The following is a 21115-nucleotide window of genomic DNA, read 5'->3' on the forward strand; positions in this document are numbered from 1 at the left end:
GAATTAAAGTGGATGTTGTGATGTGGAGCCTAATCAAACTCAGAGGTTTATTTGGCACAATTTCCCTCTAGATTATTTCTACGAGGGTTTGGAGGTAGTGCCCCCAAGATGGGGTCAAGGGGCATGAAATGTCCCTTTACTGATTTTTTATGATATTTCCAGCCTCAAATCAGAACTTTAAAATCAAACAACCAATATTACAAAGATCTGCCAATTTTCCAATAAAACCCAAATCGGGTATGTCCAAATTAGTGCCAAAAACTTCACAACTTCACAAATTATTAATAAATCTGAAAATGGACATTTTTACAGAGATTTCAGCAGCATAACAGCCTACAAAATGACATTTCCATATTTATATAGCCCTTACACAACAGATCACAAATGTAGGGCAAAACTATGCTCAATCGGGCTCCCGAAATTAACACAAAAATGCCCGAAAACACCACAAAACACTCATAAATTATCTCAGAAGTTTAATCACGACCCAATAAATATATTCAGCTCTATTTTATCATCATAAAGTCTGAAATATAACAGCAAACCAAACTGATATGAAACACTCAACTGAAAACCCAAATTCAAACCAAAAACAACCCCGAAAACACCCAAATCGGCACTATTCAGCACAAGGGAAAACTCTGTATGAGCATGCACATGGAATGGCTTCAAACTCCCATCCTTAGCCTTCCTGGAAACCTGCAAACTCCCGTTCTTGGGTCTCCTTCTCCACAGGTTTTGCAGCCTCTGAAGAACAACAAGAAAATTATCAAGAATCAAGATGTAGAATGAGCCCAAAATGCCTCCAAACCCCTTTTAAAGAGGGCATAACCCTAACTCACGTCCAAGAGGGGTTAATAAAATATAATTTAATAATAATTTTTATTTATTAGTCCATTGGTTTCCAAAGATTAACCCTTTTTTCCGAAATTTCACCTTTTTGGAGCCTGCCTGCCTTAACAAAGTTTATTTTTTTTTAAATTATTTGAATAGGGGACATGACAAGTCCTCCCCTTCCAAATATTGCTTGTCCTCGAGCAATGAAGGTTGGAATTCTCAAGAATATGTTCTCCTTCCCAAGTTGCATCCTCTAGTGGTAATCCTTTCCATTTGACCAAATGCTCTGTGATGCTCCTATTTCTCAACCTTTTCTCTCTTGTATCCAAAATCTCTTCTGGTATCAAAACTAATTTCCCTTCATCATCAAGAGGTGGTAATTCTGTAGATACTATGGTTTGCTGGCCTAGAACCTTCTTTAAGCAAGATACATGAAAAATATTATGTATTTTGCTGTTTGGTGGGAGCTCCAATTCATAAGCTACCTCTCCTACCTTCTTGATGATTTTATAAGGCCCATAGAACCTTGGCTTGAGTTTCTCTGCCCCACTTCTCTTCAAGGTGCTTTTCTTATATGGCTGCAACCTAACAAATACCAAATCTCCCACCTCAAAAGATCTTTCAATCCTTTTCCTGTCAGCATATATCTTTTGTTGGTTTTGTGCATGTTGTAGATTATCCTTGAGGGACCTTATTATGTCTTGGCTTTGCTTGATGAAATCACTTGCTGCGGGTACTCTGCTATCGGAAAGTATTAGATCAACAAAGGAAAGGGCATTGTAACCATAAAGAGCATGAAAAGGAGGCATACCAATAGACATGTGATGAGATGTATTGTAACAATACTCCCCTAGGTGTAACCATTTCACCCAAGCATGTTGTTGATTTGAAACATAGTTCCTCAAATATCCTTCTATCCATTTATTAACTATCTCTGTTTGTCCATCTGTTTGAGGGTGATAGCTAGTACTGGGAGTGAGTTCAGTTCCTGCCAAATGAAAGAGCTCCTTCCAAAAAGAGCTGAGGAATCTACTGTCCCGGTCACTAACAATGTTTCTAGGAAAACCATGTAATCTAAAAATTTCCTTGAAGAACAATTCGGCCACTTGTGATGCCTTGAAATCAGATGTGATAGGAAAGAAATGTGCATACTTAGTTAGTCTATCTACCACCACATATATGCAATCCTTACTTTGAACCTTGGGCAACCCAGTGATGAAATCCATGGAAATACTTTCCCATTTTTGTTCAGGAATAGGAAGTGGCTGCAACAACCCTGCAGGAAAATTTTGCTCACTCTTGCTTTGTTGGCATACCATACATTCCTTAATGTGTTTAAGGACATCCTCCTTCATACCCTTCCATGAAAACCGCTCTCGAATTTGCTTGTATGTCTTGAAGTATCCCTGGTGACCAGCCAAAGGTGTGTCATGAAAGGCCCTCAATATCCTCTCCTTAGTTTTTGACCCTAGCACTAAGAAGATCCTGTTCTTGTAATAAATCAATTCATCAACAACCTTGTACCTGTTATCATCCACTAACTTATCCAAAATCTTGGTGGCAAATGAATCTTTAGCATACTCTAAAATTATGGAGACTTTCCAATCAGCAGAGATAGATGATAAGGAACACAAAGTGGGCTTTCTTGAGAGAGCATCAGCAACCACATTATTCTTTCCTTTCATGTATTCAATATCAAAATCATAAGCTTGCAATTTGCTTACCCATTTTTGTTGATGATCATTCAAATCCCTTTGGTTCAAGAAGAACCTGAGGCTATTATGGTCTGTCTTTACAATGAATCTCCCACATACCAAATATTGTCTAAACTTATGAAGTGCATGCATGATTGCCAACATTTCCTTATCATAGATGGAGTACCCTTTCTCTGATTGATTTAATTTTTGACTCTCAAATGCTATTGGATGTCCCCTTTGAGTTAGGACAGCCCCTATACCTTCTCCCGAAGCATCACATTCAACAACAAAAGGTAAAGAGAAATCTGGAATTGCAAGCACAGGGCATGAACTCATTACCTCCTTAAGCTTATCAAATGTTTTTTGTGCCTCTTCTGTCCAAACAAAAGCTCCTTTCTTTGTCAAATCAGTCAAGGGGGCAGCAAGCTGAGAAAATCCCTTGGCAAATCTCCTATAGTAGCTACACAACCCGAAGAAACCTCTCAACTGTGTAAGATTAGTGGGTGGAGGCCAATCCAAAATTGCCTGGATTTTTTGTTGATCAACCTGTACTCCTTTAGAGCTTATAATATGTCCCAAATATAGGATCTCTATCAAACCAAACTCACATTTAGATAGCTTAGCATAGAAGGATTTCTGCTCCAAGATTCCCAAAACAGTGTCTATGTGCTTTAGATGCTCTTCCCATGTTTTACTGTATATCAAGATATCATCAAAAAATACCAAAACAAATTTTCGAAGATGCTGACTGAATACCTTATTCATACAAGATTGGAATGTTGCTGGTGCATTAGTGAGTCCAAATGGCATAACAAGAAATTCAAAGTGCCCATAGTGACATCTGAAAGCAGTCTTTTCCACATCTTCACTCCTCATTCGAATTTGATGGTAGCCTGATCTTAAGTCAATTTTTGAGAAGTATACAGCACCATGTAACTCATCAATGAGTTCATCTATGCGTGGTATGGGATACCTATTTTTTATGGTCTTCTTGTTTAGAGCCCTGTAGTCTATACACATTCTCATTGTACCATCCTTTTTCTTGACAAGTACTACAGATGATGCAAATGGGCTAGAGCTAGGCCTTATGAATCCCATGTCCAGGAGTTCTTTAATATTTTTTTCAATTTCTTCCTTATAACCTCTTGGATGGCGGTATGGGGTTGTTATAACTGGTTTGGCACCCTGTTCTAACTCTATAACATGCTCAAAACCTCTATCTGGTGGTAATCCTGGAGGCAAGTCATTGAAAACTATACTATGCTTATCAAGAATATTTTGAATTTCAAAATGGAAATTACCTTGATTCTTGGGAGAGCTTGTTGGTTGGATTATGACTCCTGCTGCCCATGTTACTTGTCCTCTTCAAAAAGTCCTCTCCATCCTCTTTGCAGAGACCGCCTTAGGTGTTCCATTCGATAACCCTCTCAATATGACTTCTTTCCCATTGGAATGAAATTTAAACTCCATAGTTTGATGGTTCATGTAATAGCCTCCGATAGAGTGCAACCATTGAACACCCAATACAAGATCTGTCTCCCCAATACCAACCACATAGAAGTCATCACATAACTGATAATCTCCTAAGGTCATCTTGAGTTGTTTCACCACCCGTGTGCAAGGCATAGTGAATCCATCAGCTACAGTAACATTGAATCCCTCAAAATCTTCTGCTTTAAGCCCTCTTTTCATGACAAATCCCTCATCAATAAAATTGTGAGTTGCCCCACTATCAAGAAGAACAGTCAACCTTTGCCCTGCTAGTACCCCTCGAATTCGGAAGGGATGGTATCTTGGGACTCCTGATAATGCTGCTAAAGTGCCATCCTTGCTGATTTCTTTTACTTTCTCTTCTTCTACCTCCTCCTTAGTATCATGAAATTCTTCATGCTCATCTGAATTAGATTCTGAAGCAACTTCAATATAGTGCACTTGACCTTTCCCCAAACATCTGTGTCCTGGAACCCATGGTTCTCTACAAGTAAAACAAAGCTTTTTCCTTCGTAATTCACTCCTAGTCTCTTCATCTACCTTCTTTTTTGCCACATTTGTCACATCTTTTGGTGGTAGTGTTGGGAAAGTCTTTTTCTGAAAATTTCCCTTATGTTGCCAAAGATTTGGGGGTTTTTGATTAGTGATTGATTTCATAGGCACGCAAGTTTCAAGTTGCAAGCTTCTTTTGATAGCTTCCTGTAAGGTTGAGGGTGAGAAAGCCTTAACCAAACCCTTAACAGAATCTTCTAAACCATCAAGGAAAAGATAAATGATCCTCTTTTCACTCATATCAGGTACCATAACAGCCACTTTTTGAAATTCTTCTATATACTCATTAACTGATTTGGTTTGCTTCAACTTTGACAATTCTTTAAAGTACTCTTCATCATCCTTGAGGTCAAATCTATCTATCACCCTTTGACTGAAATCTTCAAATGTAGTTACCTGATCGTGACCTTGAGTAGTCATTCCATGATACCACCAATCATAGGCTGCATCTTCCAAGTGTAGACTTGCAAATTGAATAGCATCACTCTCTTTCATGGGGTTAAGTGTGAAGAAAGTTTGTAATTTTTGTAGCCATGCTCTAGCTGAAATTTTATTTGTTCCATCAAAAGTAGGCGCTGTAAACTTGCTTATTTTATTTTTGAGCTCTCTTCCACTTGTGTCATGCTCCCTCCTATTCTCTTTCTTGGGCATCAAAGTGTTCATCATATCCACATATTCTCTAAAAGGAACTGAACTACGAAAGTCATCATCTAAGCCATTGTAAGTAGCTCTTAATGTAACCAAATTACCTGTAACCTCTTCCACTGGATTAATGGCTGGATTTGGTACTGGTGGCTCATCTGCAGGCAAGAAAATGGATTTGGTTGATTTAGATGGTGTGGATCTCCCATTTCTCGGCTCCTCTGAAGTGCTCCCTTTCTCATTAATAGATGCAATTCCTTGTAATTTTTCTGTCAATATTCGCAAAGCCTCTCTAGTTTCCGCCAAACCATCCACTGTTTGCTTCTGAGTATTTTGGATGTCTTGGAAGAATTTCTTTGCCATCTCATCTAGATCAACCATACTTTTTCTTCCTTGGATTTTGTACTTTTGCTTTCAACTGGGGGTTTAATCAAAATTTCTTTATTCTTTTCTTGCTGCAAATATCTTTTTTCTCTTTCACTTAGTTGCATGCAATCATAAAATATGACATGCAAGATCTGGGTAGTTATCAAAACTTGACATGCAAGATCTGGGTAGTTGTTAAAACTGACATGCAACTTCTACAAACCCTCAGGCTGGCAAGATCACGGCTCTAATACCACTGAAATGTCCCTTTACTGATTTTTTATGATATTTCCAGCCTCAAATCAGAACTTTAAAATCAAACAACCAATATTACAAAGATCTGCCAATTTTCCAATAAAACCCAAATCGGGTATGTCCAAATTAGTGCCAAAAACTTCACAACTTCACAAATTATTAATAAATCTGAAAATGGACATTTTTACAGAGATTTCAGCAGCATAACAGCCTACAAAATGACATTTCCAGATTTATATAGCCCTTACACAACAGATCACAAATGTAGGGCAAAACTATGCTCAATCGGGCTCCCGAAATTAACACAAAAATGCCCGGAAACACCACAAAACACTTATAAATTATCTCAGAAGTTTAATCACGACCCAATACATATATTCAGCTCTATTTTATCATCATAAAGTCTAAAATATAATAGCAAACTAAACTGATATGAAACACTCAACTGAAAACCCAAATTCAAACCAAAAACAACCCCGAAAACACCCAAATTGGCACTATTCAGCACAAGGGCAAACTCTGTATGAGCATGCACATGGAATGGCTTCAAACTCCCATCCTTAGCCTTCCTGGAAACCTGCAAACTCTCATTCTTGGGTCTCCTTCTCCACAGGTTTGGCATCCTCTGAAGAACAACAAGAAAATTATCAAGAATCAAGATGTAGAATGAGCCCAAAATGCCTCCAAACCCCTTTTAAAGAGGGCATAACCCTAACTCACGTCCAAGAGGGGTTAATAAAATATAATTTAATAATAATTTTTATTTATTAGTCCATTGGTTTCCAAAGATTAACCCTTTTTTCCGAAATTTCACCTTTTTGGAGCCTGCCTGCCTTAACAAAGTTTATTTTTTTTTTAATTATTTGAATAGGGGACATGACAGGGCAACACCCCTATGGGGATTATGGATTGTAATTAGGTTATAATCATTGGAGCATAATAATATTGGACTTGTTGTTGGTGGACATAGCCCAAGGATTGGGTGAACCAAATTAAATCTTGGTGGCTTGTGTTCTCTTTTATGGAATCTAATATTTTTTAGTATTGGTTATATTTGCATGTAACTCTTATTTCTGTTTGAGGTTAATCTTAACAAGTTGTATTAGAGCCAAACGATCATCATTTTTTTAGGAAGACCATCATCATTTTCTTTTTTTAGTGATCCTTTCCAGGAAGGTCTCATAGTTGAGTGGGAGTCTTATGGTTGAGTGGGAGTGATGGTAGATGAGGGTAAGCTGAGGGTTAACAAGTTTAATGGGTAGAACTTTCAGTTATGAAAAATGCAAATGGATGACTATCTTTATCAGAAGGATTTATGGAAATCATTAGAAGGAAAAACCAAGAATCAGGGATCTATGACAAATGTTGAAAAGGATCTTTTGGACAAAAAGGAACTTGGAAGTATTTGATTATGCATGGCACCATCGATGGAATTTAATATTATAAAAACAAAGACAATAGAAGAGTTAATGCAAAGCCTAGTGAAACTGTATGAAAAGCCCTCCACTTCAAACAAGGTATTTCTCATGAAGCATTTATTTAATATAAAAATGATAGAAGGTGGATCTATTGTAGATCATTAAATGATTTTAATACTATTACTAGCTAGTTATATTCTGTAGGTATCAATTTTGATGAAGAAATTAGGGCTCTCTTGATTTTGTGTTCTTTGCCTAAAAGTTGGAAAGGCTTGGTAATGATTGTGGGTAATTTTGTTTCTGGATCTAGTACCCTAAAATATGATGATGTGATCAATGCTATTTTGAGTGGGGAAACTCATAGGAAAACCTCAGGTGGATCTACATCAGGAAGTGCTTTGAACACACAAAGTAGAGATAGAACAATTGAGAGAGGAAATAATTCCAAAAATAGTGAGAAATCAAGAGAAAAATCAAAGGGGAAGAGTTCTCAATGTAGAAGACTGAGAGATTGTTGGTACTATGGGAAATCAGGGCATAAGAAGAAAGATTGTTGGACTCAAAAGAACAATGAAAGAGATAAACTAGAAGGGAACAAGGAGGAAAATGTGGTAAGTGACAAATCCAAAGAGGATACTTTACTTCTATCTTTAGAAAGTGTTGATGATTCATGGATTTTAGATTTTGGTGCTTCATTTCATGCTACACCTCATAGAGGTTATTTCATTGATTATGTCCAAGGGGATTTTGGGCTTGTTTATTTGGGGGATAATGAACCCTATCAGATTGTTGCAAAGGGAAAATTTAAGATTAAGATGCAGAATGGGAATCATTGGCTACTACATGAGGCAAGACATGCTCCAAGGCTAACTAGAAATTTAATTTCAGCAAGGAAATTCAGTGATGATGGTTGTGTGGTTACTTTTAATTATAAAAATATGAAGGTTTCAAAAGGTTCCCTTGTAGTAACAAAAGGTGTTAAAGTAGGAACCTTATATCTTTGTATAGGTCATATTGTTCCTTCTACTTTGATTCTTTTAGAGAAAAATGAATGTTTAGGAATAGTTGTTGTAGTTGAGCAAGGAGAACAAATAGTCATTGTAGATTCTGATACAGCATTGTGGCACAATAGACTTGGGCACATGAGTGAGAAGGGTATGAAAGTACTTCTTTCAAAGAAATTTTTACCAGGTCTCAAATGTGTTAATATGGATTTCTGTGAAAGTTGTGTATGGAAAACAAAAGAGAGTGAGTTTTTTGAAGACTGGGAAGGAAAATAAAAGTGAGAAATTAGAGCTTATGCATACAAATGTATGGGGACCAGCTAAGGTATCTTCCCTTGGTGGCTCTCATTATTATGTTACATTATTGATAATGAAACTAGAAAAGTATGGGTTTATTTCCTTAGATAGAAATATGATGTATTTCAAACTTTTAAGAAATGGAAATGCTTGGTTGAAAATGAGACTGGAAAGAAATTAAAATATCTTAGATCTGATAACGGTGGTGAGTATTGCAGTCATAAATTTGAAGATCATTGCTCTATTAATGGTATTCATAGACAGAAAATTGTTCGAAGGACTCCATAGGAAAATGGAGTGGTTGGCCACATGAATAGGATTGTAATTGAGTGTGCAAGAAGCATGAGGCTGCATGTAGGATTTCCCTTAAACATGTAGGTAGATCCCATTAATACTATTGTATATTTGATTAATAGAGGTCCCTCTACTCCTTTGGGTTGTGGTATTCCAGAGGAAGCATGGAATGGTAAGAAGGTGAGTTAGTCTTTTCTCAAAACCTTTGGTTGTGAAGTATTTGCCCATATAGACTCTGAAAATAGAACCAAGCTAGAAGCTAAGTCAAAGAAATGTGTATTTTTTAGATATGGCATTAATGAATTTGGTTATAGGCTTTGGGATTTTGAAAATCATAAAATTATAAGAAGCTTGTATAAAAAGGCTTAGGGTTAGTAATTTTCATAATGTGTGATGTGAAAATTGGTTCTTGTAATAGTATTTAGCTATAAGGGATTACAAATTGTAATTAGGTTGTAATCACTAGATCATCATAATATTGGAAGGTTGTTGGTGGACATAGCCCAAGGATTGGGTGAACCACATTAAATCTTGGTGTCTTGTGTTCTCTTTTATATGATCTACTATTTTCTTGTATTGGTTATATTTGCATGTAACTGTTATTTCTATATGAAGTTAATCCGATAGTGGGAAGTGAATATTGTAAAGAAAAAAGTTACAAAAGCCCTAAATCACATTTTTAAGGTATTTTATGAAGTTTGAATCCAATATTTCAATGTTTACAATCATAATTTCAATGGGTAGACAAAATTTATATGATGTAAGTGATAGACCATGATATGAGTTTAAGAAACATCATTGGATGACCCATTAGGTGCATTTTTGCAAGTTTCAAAAAATGTGTTACATGTTGAGGATATAAGTTATATTCACTGTAAAATAGAGAGTATAGGTGATGATGAAATTCATCAAGACCTAGGAACCATGTGCAACAATGACTTATCCTTGAAGTCTGAGTATGCACACCTAGAACATTTGAGTTTGGTAAGGTATATGTTTTATACGAAGTTTAACGATCATGATTGGACCCAAATCATTTTGAGTAGGGGACACGATGATATGTTGTAACTAGCTGATGAGAAGATTGTTATTGATAATGATCTAATTTACAAGGTCACAAGATTGAGTAATGAAGGTTATAATCCTGTTAATGAGAAGAATGTAAGGAAGATGGTTGAGACAAACCTGAACACAAGGTTTGATGGAAGGAACATGAGGGTTGACTCCATTCAAGATAAAGGAGTTAAATTACTAAGCAAGATATTAGGGTACAAGTTAAACCATGGATCAAGGATTAACTCTATACCAACTAGATTTATGCATGCATCTTATGTAATGGCTATGCAAGGTAGAAAAGTTAATTTGTGTGAGATTATCATATTGCAACTGTTGGATAACATTGCAAAGATTAAGAGAACTAAGAATGTAGTTTTTAGATTTGAGTTTCTACTTACTCGTATTTTTCTATGCTACAAGGAAGTTTCATGGATTGATAAGTTGGGATAGCAGCGAGTGTGCAATGAAGATGACGACTCAATGCTATAGATCTAAGTTAGAAAATGTCAAAGATGATGATATTGATTGGATGATGAAGAACTTTTAGGCTCAGATGAAACAATGGTATAGGATACCTCCCTCTATGGTAGAGAAGTACAAGGAAGAATTATGATTGATGGTGGAAATAGATAACACCTACATAGAAGTAGTGATACCAAGAGTCAAATTTATAGAGCCTATGGGATATTAGATGAACATTGAGATCATAGAATGGTATATGCAGATCATACTCTAGTCAAAAAAGGACATAGAATGTCCTAAATGAGGTACTTATGAAGAAAAAATGAGAATAGTTAATTCATAGATGTATAGCAAGGAAAGAAAAAAATAGGTATAGAAAGAGATAGATTTCATCCTTAAGGAATCTAGCATGACTAGGAAAGAGTTTGATAAGATTAAAGGTATTGTGTTGGAGATGAAAACTAGTGGACAAACTAAAGTATTGGAAACAACCCCCATTGCTATTGCAGGACCTTGAAAAGGAGTCATAGTAGCACAACCTTGTGTGTAGGCCCCTAGTGCACCTTATGTAGAAATTGCACAAGTGAAACCAATTAGAACAAGGTATGAAGAGACTAGGAGGAAGACCAGGGTGGAAGGACCTATTGCACAAAGAAAGTCTAACATATTGGTAAGGGTAAAGAAAGAACATACACCATCAGCTAAGAAAAGGGTCAAGCACACCACTAGTGGACTAGCAAAAAAGAGAAAGACATTGCAAGTAAGAAATTTAGAGAGTTTTGAAGATGAGATTGAAGAAAAACTTGTTGAACAAGATGTGCAAGAAGCTAGAACAACAGCTAGAAAATGAGCTTGGAAACCCAAGGTAGAGAATCTAAAAATGTAGATAATTAATGATGATAACTTTGTACAGTTAAATAAGTATTATAGTATTTATAGTAGTATGGATAGAAGGTAGTTAGAGAATGTTATTATAAGGAATATGATTTTGAAGAACAAGAAGTTTGAAAACATACGATTAAGATACCTAAAGACCTATACAATAGGTTAATTAATAGGAAGAAGAGAGTGTTAGAAGAGGATCTAAGTATGAGGATCACATAAATAAATAAATTGTGTGATGTTGAATCCAAGGAGGATTCAGAAAGAACTTTGAATGGCATTGAGCCTTTTCTAAGGAACAAAAGAAGAGCAATTCTTCTTATGGGAGGCAACTATGAAGATGTAAGGAAAGAAACTGAGGAAGTAATTATAATATATATGACTACAGTGCCTAAGGTGAGGGTGCAATCTAAGCCTAATAGCCTAGTATATGTGCATATACACACTCCTTCTAGGGAAGAGGAAGAAGTAGAGGAGACATAGCAGGAACCTTCACCACCTCACATTGTTATGGGTACTGAATCCATGCAAGTAGATAGTACATATATAACTATGGATACAAAGGAGAATCCTTTTGTAGCATTTGACCAATCGATTGTTGAAAATATTACTACATAAATTAGCTTTGATGATGAGGAAGAAGTAAAGAAGAAAGAAGAAGAAGAAAATAAAATAAAAATAGAAGAAGAAACAAAAAGAAAAATAGAAGAAGAAAAGAAAAGAAAAATAGAAGAGGAAAAGAAGAAAGGAGGAAAAGAGAAGAGGAAGAACAGAAAAAGAGAGAAGAAGAAGATAAGAAGAAAGATGAGGAGGAAGTAAGGAAAAAAGAAGAAAGGATAGCTTTAAAAAAAAAAGGACGAGGAAGAGAAGAAGAGCACAAAACTAAAAGTAATTCCACTCTTTCCTGTGGCAACTCCCACAACAACAATAGTATCATCAATAGTAGTAGCAATACTATCTGATGATGATGATGATCAGAAGGGTCTAATGAACATTTTAGGCTAGCTACTCAAGAAGAATAAATCTATGTGAAGTCTTTGAAGAAGATTCTAGTTGAAGTATTAGATCGTATGCAAAAGACAATTACCACAACTATAGTCAGTCCAAACTTGTACGTAAAGTCCAAAGATTTGGTGAAGACCTTTAATGGGGAATTTATAACTCTAGTAGAAGTAGCTTCAATGCAAGCATGGATAAAGCATGATGCATCACTATTTTATAAATTATGCACAAATGTCAGAAATGATTTGATAATCTTAGATGTGTGCATCAAAGATTTGAGTAGAAGCATAGATGAAGGTAAAAAGTTGTATAGACAATGTGAAATTTCATATAGTTACCTATTAGATTTTGATAACAAGATCAAAGGACAGATGAGTGAGCTTCATATACTCACTACTACATTGCAGCAACTAGAGACCAAAATTGAAGATTTTGAAGCTGAGATAGAAAACATCCACAATGATATCAGAAGCATTGAGTTTGAAAAGAAAATGGTATTAAGTAGGTTATTTGTTCTTAGAGAACACTTATCATCTTTGTAAAGGCAATTAGAGGAGTGTCTTGCAGCTAAGACATCCTATGACAAGTTTTCCTATATTGACTTGAGTGCAGTTATCCTATGCACTTTGCACACTCATCAGTATGTTTGGTATAGTCAAAGTGAAATAGAAGAAGGAATTTGACAAGCTGAAACATGATTTTTCAGATTGCATTTCCAAAATGACCAGCTGATGAACAAAAGGTAACAAAGTTTTTGCAGATACAATTTTTTTCACCTTTGCCATTGATGTCAAAGGGGGAGTATTATGTAGAAGGAAAATTGTATAGATGTAAATGTTTATATAAAGGGGATCTTATGTATGTATCAATGTAAAGGAGTAATAAGGAATGCAATGATCCATCAAAGCATGAATCAAAGCATGAATAAAATTGTTATGTTTTGAAGGCAATTGTGTGTAGTTATTTTTATTTGTTTTGTTATGTGCGATATCATTTTGGGACTTAGCCAATTTTCCCAAATGTTACCATCAATGCAAAAGGGGGAGATTGTTGCAAATATGGTCAAATAGATGTCTTGATGATTTTCATTTATGGAAACATAAATTTAGAAATTCATTTATGTATAATACTAGTGTAGGTATTTAATAGTGCAGAACAGAGCATAGTAGAGAATAGGATTTTATGGCTTTAAGAATTATTTTGGTTATGAAATAATTAGTAATTTATAATGAGTCAACTATGTGGATATTATTTTATAAGTTATTTTATATTATTTCAAGCATGTAAACAAATGAAGGTCAATTGAGTAGAGTTTTGTAATTACGCTAGGTATAAGTAAAGATCTTATCTTGTGTAGATAAGTGTTCTATCTATGATAGATGAGCAAGTATTATGTGATGAGAACTATGTGCAAAGAGTTTGAAATATTTGTGAGGCTTATGTGATGCAAATTCTAATGTATGATCAGAACAAGTGTGAAGTACAACAGACAAAAAGTATTGTATGTATATCTATTCTTGTGAAGAATTGAATTGTATACTTTTAGGTTAGGGCAGTGGGCTCTTCTTGCATAAATTATATTTTTCCTACCAATTCATAATAGGATTGAAGATACTCCTAATAAGGTTGAGGCTTCTAACAAGGTCTAGTCTCCTAACAGGGACCCGAGACACTATATGTACTTCATAGACTCCTAGCAGGGTCAATATCCTTAATAGGATCCTATTGTTTAGTGAATCATCTAGTGGGTATCATCCCCACTAGGGTTTTCCCTTGGCCAAGGATAATGGTGTCATGAGTTATCTATTTGCATGGTTATTTTTACTACTTAGCATTATTGGTTTACATTCTTATGTAAGTTATACAATAATTAACAATATTCAATTGTGGGCAAAATTTTATAAAATATCGATTCATCCCCACCCCCCCCCCCCCCCCAATATTATCTATTTCTAACAACAACTATCTTTGGAGATTTAGATCCTATCTTCCACAATTTCCTACTCTACATTTGCTTTGTTCACATAGCCATCTTATATCATATTCCAGTTGTATATTCGATCCTCACAACCTGACTTTTCTTATATATCATAAGCTAGGACAAGTCAACTTGAATACCCTTAAAAATAATTAATAAACATCCAAATAGTCATCCTCAATCAATTAAATATTAGATAATTTTTATTCTACTATCACTTGGTATTAGGATTGAATTCCTAGTTAATACTGAAAGTCCTTTGATGCCCGACCACTTTACTAATACTACAAGTAGGATGTCCTTCATTAACCAATTGCTTGGTTAGTATTAAAAGTTCTTATTTAGTTGACTACTCGATCAATACCAAAATATTCAAGGTGAATACTACAAACTCTTCATTTCTTAGTCAATACTAACATTTGTGTAACATTAATGGTAACATACAATTGAAGAATTGTTTCCAACAAACTCCCTCTTTGGTATTGATGGCAACACAACATGTCAACATAAACTATAAAAGTATGAGAAATTGAATACTATCCTTAGTTTAATTCTTATTCACATCCATACTAACTTCCTTTGAGGTTCTACTTGGATTTGTCTTAGTTTCTTTCACTAAATTCTTCCTCTTGCATGATGGAGGAGCACCTACGTAGAGTAAGGGTAGACCTAGGGATTATTTGATGTTTTGTCTTGTAGTGATGCTATAAAAATAACTAGATAAATAAGGGGACCAACTTAGTCCCAAGGCGAGGTTAGATAGGTTAGAAGATCCCCAAAATGCACAATGGCTCCTAGTTGCTCCAAAATTGCTCACTTGGCTTCATAGAGAATTTTTGGGTTTTGAAGGTTAGAAAGGTAAAATATGTGTTTGGGGGACCTTACTATGTTTCTTCTACCTATCTAAGGCCTTTTAAATAGGTTTTTATCACATGGAGCAAGTTTGAGAAGCAAATATGAAAAATTACAAAAATTGCTCATTTTTTGCAAAGTTGTCATTTGACAATTTTTGCAAATTTCTTACAAATAGAGAAATTTATCAATTAGAGCTCTTTAACTACCTAAAGGAGGTTTGGGCACTCTTTTAATTTCTTTATAAGTAAAAACTCATTATTTTCCATAGGTTGGAGAAAGTGGAATTGACAGTGTGCGGACTGTGCTACAACAGTTTCTTGTTCTGTGTTCTTTGCTTTGTACAGATTAGATGCTGTAGTTTTTATGTTGGAAGTGAAAGTGGATATTGTTTATCAATTATATAAATAGTTTTTAAATTGTTTTATAGGTTTTGAAGTGCTCAAGTAAATTATTTTGTAACTTCCAAGGATGTTGGTTTGAACAAGGTTGTGAGTGCAAAATGGGGTTGCAAGCTTTGGGTTTAACCATGGAGGAAACTCCATAATTAAGTGTGCTCAAGCTTAAGGAGCTTTCTAATGAATGGTTTGTAAGGGGCTTTATAATTAATTTATGAGCTTAAGGGTATTTATAATGAATGGTTCATAAGGCACAAAACTTGGTAAAGGTTTTGCAAATGGGGTTGCAAGCTTTGGGTTTAACCATGGAGGAAACTCCATAGTTAAGCGCACTTAGGCTGGAGTAGTACTAGGATGGGTGACCTCCCAAGAAGTCCCGGTGCTTCACCCCTATGAGCATCACCTAGATCCAATGAGTGCTAAGTGTTCCATTTATTCTCATGAGATATGGATTCATGTTGAATCACTACTCATGAAACATGAGTAAATGAGTTTGACTCGAAATCACATAGTTAAATCCTGATAGCAATATCACAATTTGACTTGCTGTGGAAATTATCTCCTACTTATCAATTGATGAGATTAAGGGGCTTCCTAATTAATGGTTCATAAGGCACAACACTTGGTGAAGGTTTTTCAAATGGGGTTGCAAGCTTTGGGTTTAACCATGGAGGAAACTCCATAGTTAAGTATGCTCAGGCTAGAGTAGTACTAGGATGGGTGACCTCCCAAGAAGTCCTGGTGCTTCACCCCTGTGAGCATCACCTGGATCCAATGAGTTCTAAGTGTTCCATTTATTCTCATGAGAGATGGATTCATGTTGAATCACTACTCATGAAACATGGGTCAATGAGTTTGACTCAAAATCACATAGTTAAATTCTGATAGTAATATCACAGGAAGATTGGTTGTCACATCAGTGGTATTAGAGTAGGTTAAATATTTGGGGAATAGTTGTTAAACTACTAGAGAGTCAATAGGTGAAACTAGCATTGTGACTAATATAGAACTAGCCAAGTAAGTTTATGAACAAAGGGGGAAGAATAGATTTCTTGAAGAATCCCTAGTAGAGGTGAATGTGAAACCGAATGCATTTGTTGAAGCAGTCAAGAGAAAGGAAGAAGAGGACTATGAGAAGGGTAAAGAGGTAGTAGAGGAGGGTGTAGTCCTTGAACCCAGCCCTATCTTTAATGAAGAGCCCTTCTTGAAGGCTATCAAAGCCCTAAGAGGGAAAGCTTTGGAAGGTGTACCACTTGTCAGTGGAAAGATGGACATAGATGCAGTCATGGACTAGATGGATGGCATGGAGAACCATTTTGAGTGTGAGGGGGTATCAAAGGCACAAAAGGCTAAAGTGGCTAAGTCAAGGCTTGGAGTCTCAGCATTGACATGGTGGAAATACCTAGAAGATGAAAAAAACAACATGGGTAAGACTCCTATAGCAAATTGGAAGGCTACGATCACTAAAGTGAAGGAGAACTTCCTACCTAAGGACTTTGAGATCCAGCTCCATAAGAGAAGGAAAGGACTAAAGAAAAAAGACCTAGATGTGACCTCTTATACTAAGGAATTCTAGAGGTTATATCTAACATCCAAACAAAAAGAAGAAGATCCAGTCAAATTCGCAAGATATCTAGGTGGCCTTAAGTGGAATATCCAAGAGGAGATCAGTTTGTGGGCACCTGCCACAATTCAAAGATGTCATCTGTTGGCTCTAAAGTGGAGGAAAAAAAAAAATGGAAAAAATATTCTAAATTCAAAGATAGAACCAAGTGCAGAAATAAAAGAGGACAAAGTGAAAGCTACCAAGGTAGAGGAAGTGAGTGGAAGAATCAAGGTGAGAACAAGCTCATAGAGAAAACTAGTGATAACTTTTCAAGATGTGGTTATAATAAAGGGAGAGGAAAAAAAGGAGGATCCAATAGAGGAAGAGGATCAAGTAGATCCAATTCATACTTTGCAAGTATGAAATGTTATAACTATGATCACTGGGTTCTTCCAGCCTACAGATGCCCAGAGAAGCCTTCTTCCTCAAACCAAGACAAAAGGATGGCATATGTGCAAGAGGATAATTGCAGTAAAGAATCAGACATGGACCATGTTGAATTTGAAAAAGGTAAGAATCTCATGTTTAGGAGAGTTTTGATCAAACAACCAACTCCTGATGAACCTAAACATAGAAGGGAATTTTTTAGGATAAAATGTAAAATCCTAGGAAAAGTGTGCAAAGTAGTGGTAGACTCAAGATCTATTGATGATCTATTGATAATGTAATATTAGAGGAGGTTGTTACTAAGCTTAAATTGCAAAAGATACATCATAACAACCCTTACAACGTTAGTTGGCTTAACAAGGGCTATAGCATCTTGGTGAATGAGAAAGCTTGGGTGGATTTTTCCATAGTAGGATACAAAGATAGGTTATTGTGTGATGTTTTTTTTATGGATGCTTGTCATCTTTTGCTAGGTAGGCCTTGGAAATTTTATAGAAAGGTTGTTTATAATGGTAGAGTTAATGCCATAACTTTTAAGAAGGGAGGAAAGACCTTAAAAATTTTAGTCTTTATTGGAAGGGGAAGAATCCTATCCCAAATAACATAGTGTGCTATTTTGTAGTGGGAAAGAGTTTGTGAAAGACCTCAAGGATGACGAGTATCAAAGTTTTGTAGTAGTTTTTAAGTCTAAAGAAAAGTAAAATTTAGCCAAGGAACCCTTACTAGTTGAGGTTCAAACTTTTCTTGAAAAATACAAGGACATAGTGAGTGATGGTACTCCAGCTACTGTACCTCCTAGGAGAGTTATAATTTGTCAAATTGACTTTGTTCTAGGTACTTCCTTACCTAATAAAGTAGCATATAAGCTCACTCCAAATCAAAACTTAGAAGTGGCAAGACAAGTCCAAGAATCAATGGATTAAGGTTTGATACAAAAGAGCATAAGCCCATGTCTAGTTCTTGTTGTGTTGGCATCTAAGAAAGGGGGAAAATGGAGATTATCTATAGACTCAAGAGCCATCAATAGGATTACAATTAGGTATAGGTTTCCCATACCTAGGATTAATATTTCACTATGTTGGACTTGAAGAGTGGTTATCACCAAATAAAGATAAAGGAGGGAGATGAATGGAAAACAACATTTAAGACTATTAATTGTCTTTATGAGTGGCTTGTGATGTCATTTGGTCTTTCCAATTCTCCTAGTACATTCATGAGGCTCATGAATGAAGTGCTTAAGGACTTCATAGGAAGATTTTTATTTGTATATCTAGATGATATACTTATCTTTAGCAAGACTAGAGAAGAGCGTATCAAGCATGTTGAGGTAGTTTTGAAAATAAATCATGAGGAGAAGCTAGTCATCAACCTTGAGAAGTGTGATTTCTTCAAACAAGAACTTTTATACCTAAGCTTTATGGTGTCTTAAGGAACATTAAATATGGACAAGGAGAATTTTTTTCTATAGTAGATTGGCCAAAACCAACCACATCTACTGAGGTAAGAAGTTTCCATGGTTTGTCTAAATTCTATAGGAAATTCATTAGAAATTTTAGTGGTATTTGTGCACCTTTGTTGGATACTATAAAGGGTGGAGTTAAGTCTAAGTTTAAGTGGGCTTTAGAGCTGAAAATTCATTTGAAATGTTGAAGAAATAAGTAGCTACTCAACCTATTCTACAATTGCCTATTTTGAGAAATTTTCCACCTTAGAATGTGATCCAAGTGGCTTAGTAGTAGGTGGGGTTTTGATTCAAGGAGGTTGCCTAGTAGCCTTTTATAGTGGGAAACTTAATGATGCTAAGAAGTATTCATCCTATGACTTAGAGCACTATGCCTTAGTTTAGTGTCTTAGGAAGTAGAGAAAAAAATTTGTTCCTAAAGAATTTGTTGTGTTTACAAATAATCAAGCTCTTAGCTACATCAACACTCAAGAGAAGTTGAGAAATAGACACTTGAAGTGGATGGAGTACTTATAGGCCTTTACCTTCACCATCAAACATAAGAAGGGGCAATTGAATAAAGTGGCAGATGTACTAAGTAGAAGGATCTTGACAATCCAAGAGATTCAATTCTGAAGCATTGGAATAAATAGTTTTATGAATCTTTGCAAGAAGATGAGGACTTTGCTGAAGTTTACAAGGTATGCATGGATTTTGAGAATCATTTTCATAGAAAATTTTTAGAATATACCTTGCAAAATGAGTTTCTAGTTGTGTGTACTAGGGGGTTTCATGAGAGAGAACCCAATACAAGAGAAGCATAATGGTAGCCTAAATGGATAGTTTGGTGTCAAAAAAAATATAGAACTAGTGCAAAGGTTCTATTATTGGCCAAAGTTAGCAATGGATGTGACTAAGTATGTGGAGCAGTGTATGGTATGCATGAAAGAAAAAGTGTTGGTGTAAATAATTATTCAATATTTACACTTAAGTTTACTTAGGTTAATGCATATTTTTATTTATTTATTGGCCACCTAGGAGTATGTGTACTCTTGTGAGTTGTCATGTTGACAACACAAGAGTCTGCATCTCTTTTATAAACATGGTGTCTACAACATAGGAGTGAGCACACTAATTAAGCACATGGTGTCTACAACCTTGTCATTCTTATCCACTCATCTAGAATTTTGGATAAGGTGTATGCTTAGTTGTCAATTCTTATCTTATCTCTTGGTTCTTTCTGGAGACATTCTAGGTGCTTCCTAAAAGGCCTTTAGATATAGGCACTCCTAGTGTGTTTGAATATCAGATACTAAATAGAGCAATGTATTAGGACATACTCTGATTACTTGATCATATCCATTTTTGGTCTACAGTTGTGCTTGTGTTTGAGTTCTTAGTTCCTCAGTGAATTTTGTCCTTACGCAAACTCTTACATGGTATTAGAGCTATACCAAATTCTTACATGGTATTGAGCTCTTGGAGATTTTCTCATCACATAGCCATTCGAGACCACTGTTGCTTCAGTACCTTAGCCTGAATCTAGAGTACTACAAAATTTGGGAGCATCTAGAGCCAGATTTCACCTTGTTGTTGAATCCAAAATGCTAATTCAATGAAAATTGGCTATAAAGTTGCCTACCCTAGGCCAACGTCAATTGTGACGAAAAAATTTTTGCAAACCGGCACTCGAAGGACCAATTTGTAGAATTGGTATGATCATTTCAGATCTTTACATTTAATTTTCAGATCTGATTTTTTTTCATCTACATCTCTACTATTTTTTTTGGATCTGCATTAGTTTTCAAAAAAAAATTTGGCCATAGGGCCAAAGGAAATATTTTTTGCAGGTGAAGATCAGAGCTTGCTGGTGCAAATTAGATATTTGCATCACATTCAAAAGCTCCAAAAACCCCATATTAGATTTTGTTTCATCCAAATCAGACATCTAAGGCAAAATCTAGAGCCATTTGATTTTTGGAGGCAGGGCGGTGATTCAGAAAAAATAACAGTAGCAACAATTTTCAAACAGTGATATCTCCCTCATACAGACTCCTTTTTGTGAGCAATTTTTTTTTTGTTTTGGGGTAGGATTTCGTGATCTACACATTGGTGTAGGTGGTTTGAGATCTTTTTTCCTGAATTTTTTTGTAACTTGCAAATCTTGAATTTTGCCACTTAAAATGCTTAGTACATGT

This window comes from Cupressus sempervirens, chromosome 3, assembly GCF_028749045.1.
Source record: "Cupressus sempervirens isolate cs-2001-9-10 chromosome 3, ASM2874904v1, whole genome shotgun sequence".
NCBI lineage: Eukaryota > Viridiplantae > Streptophyta > Pinopsida > Cupressales > Cupressaceae > Cupressus > Cupressus sempervirens.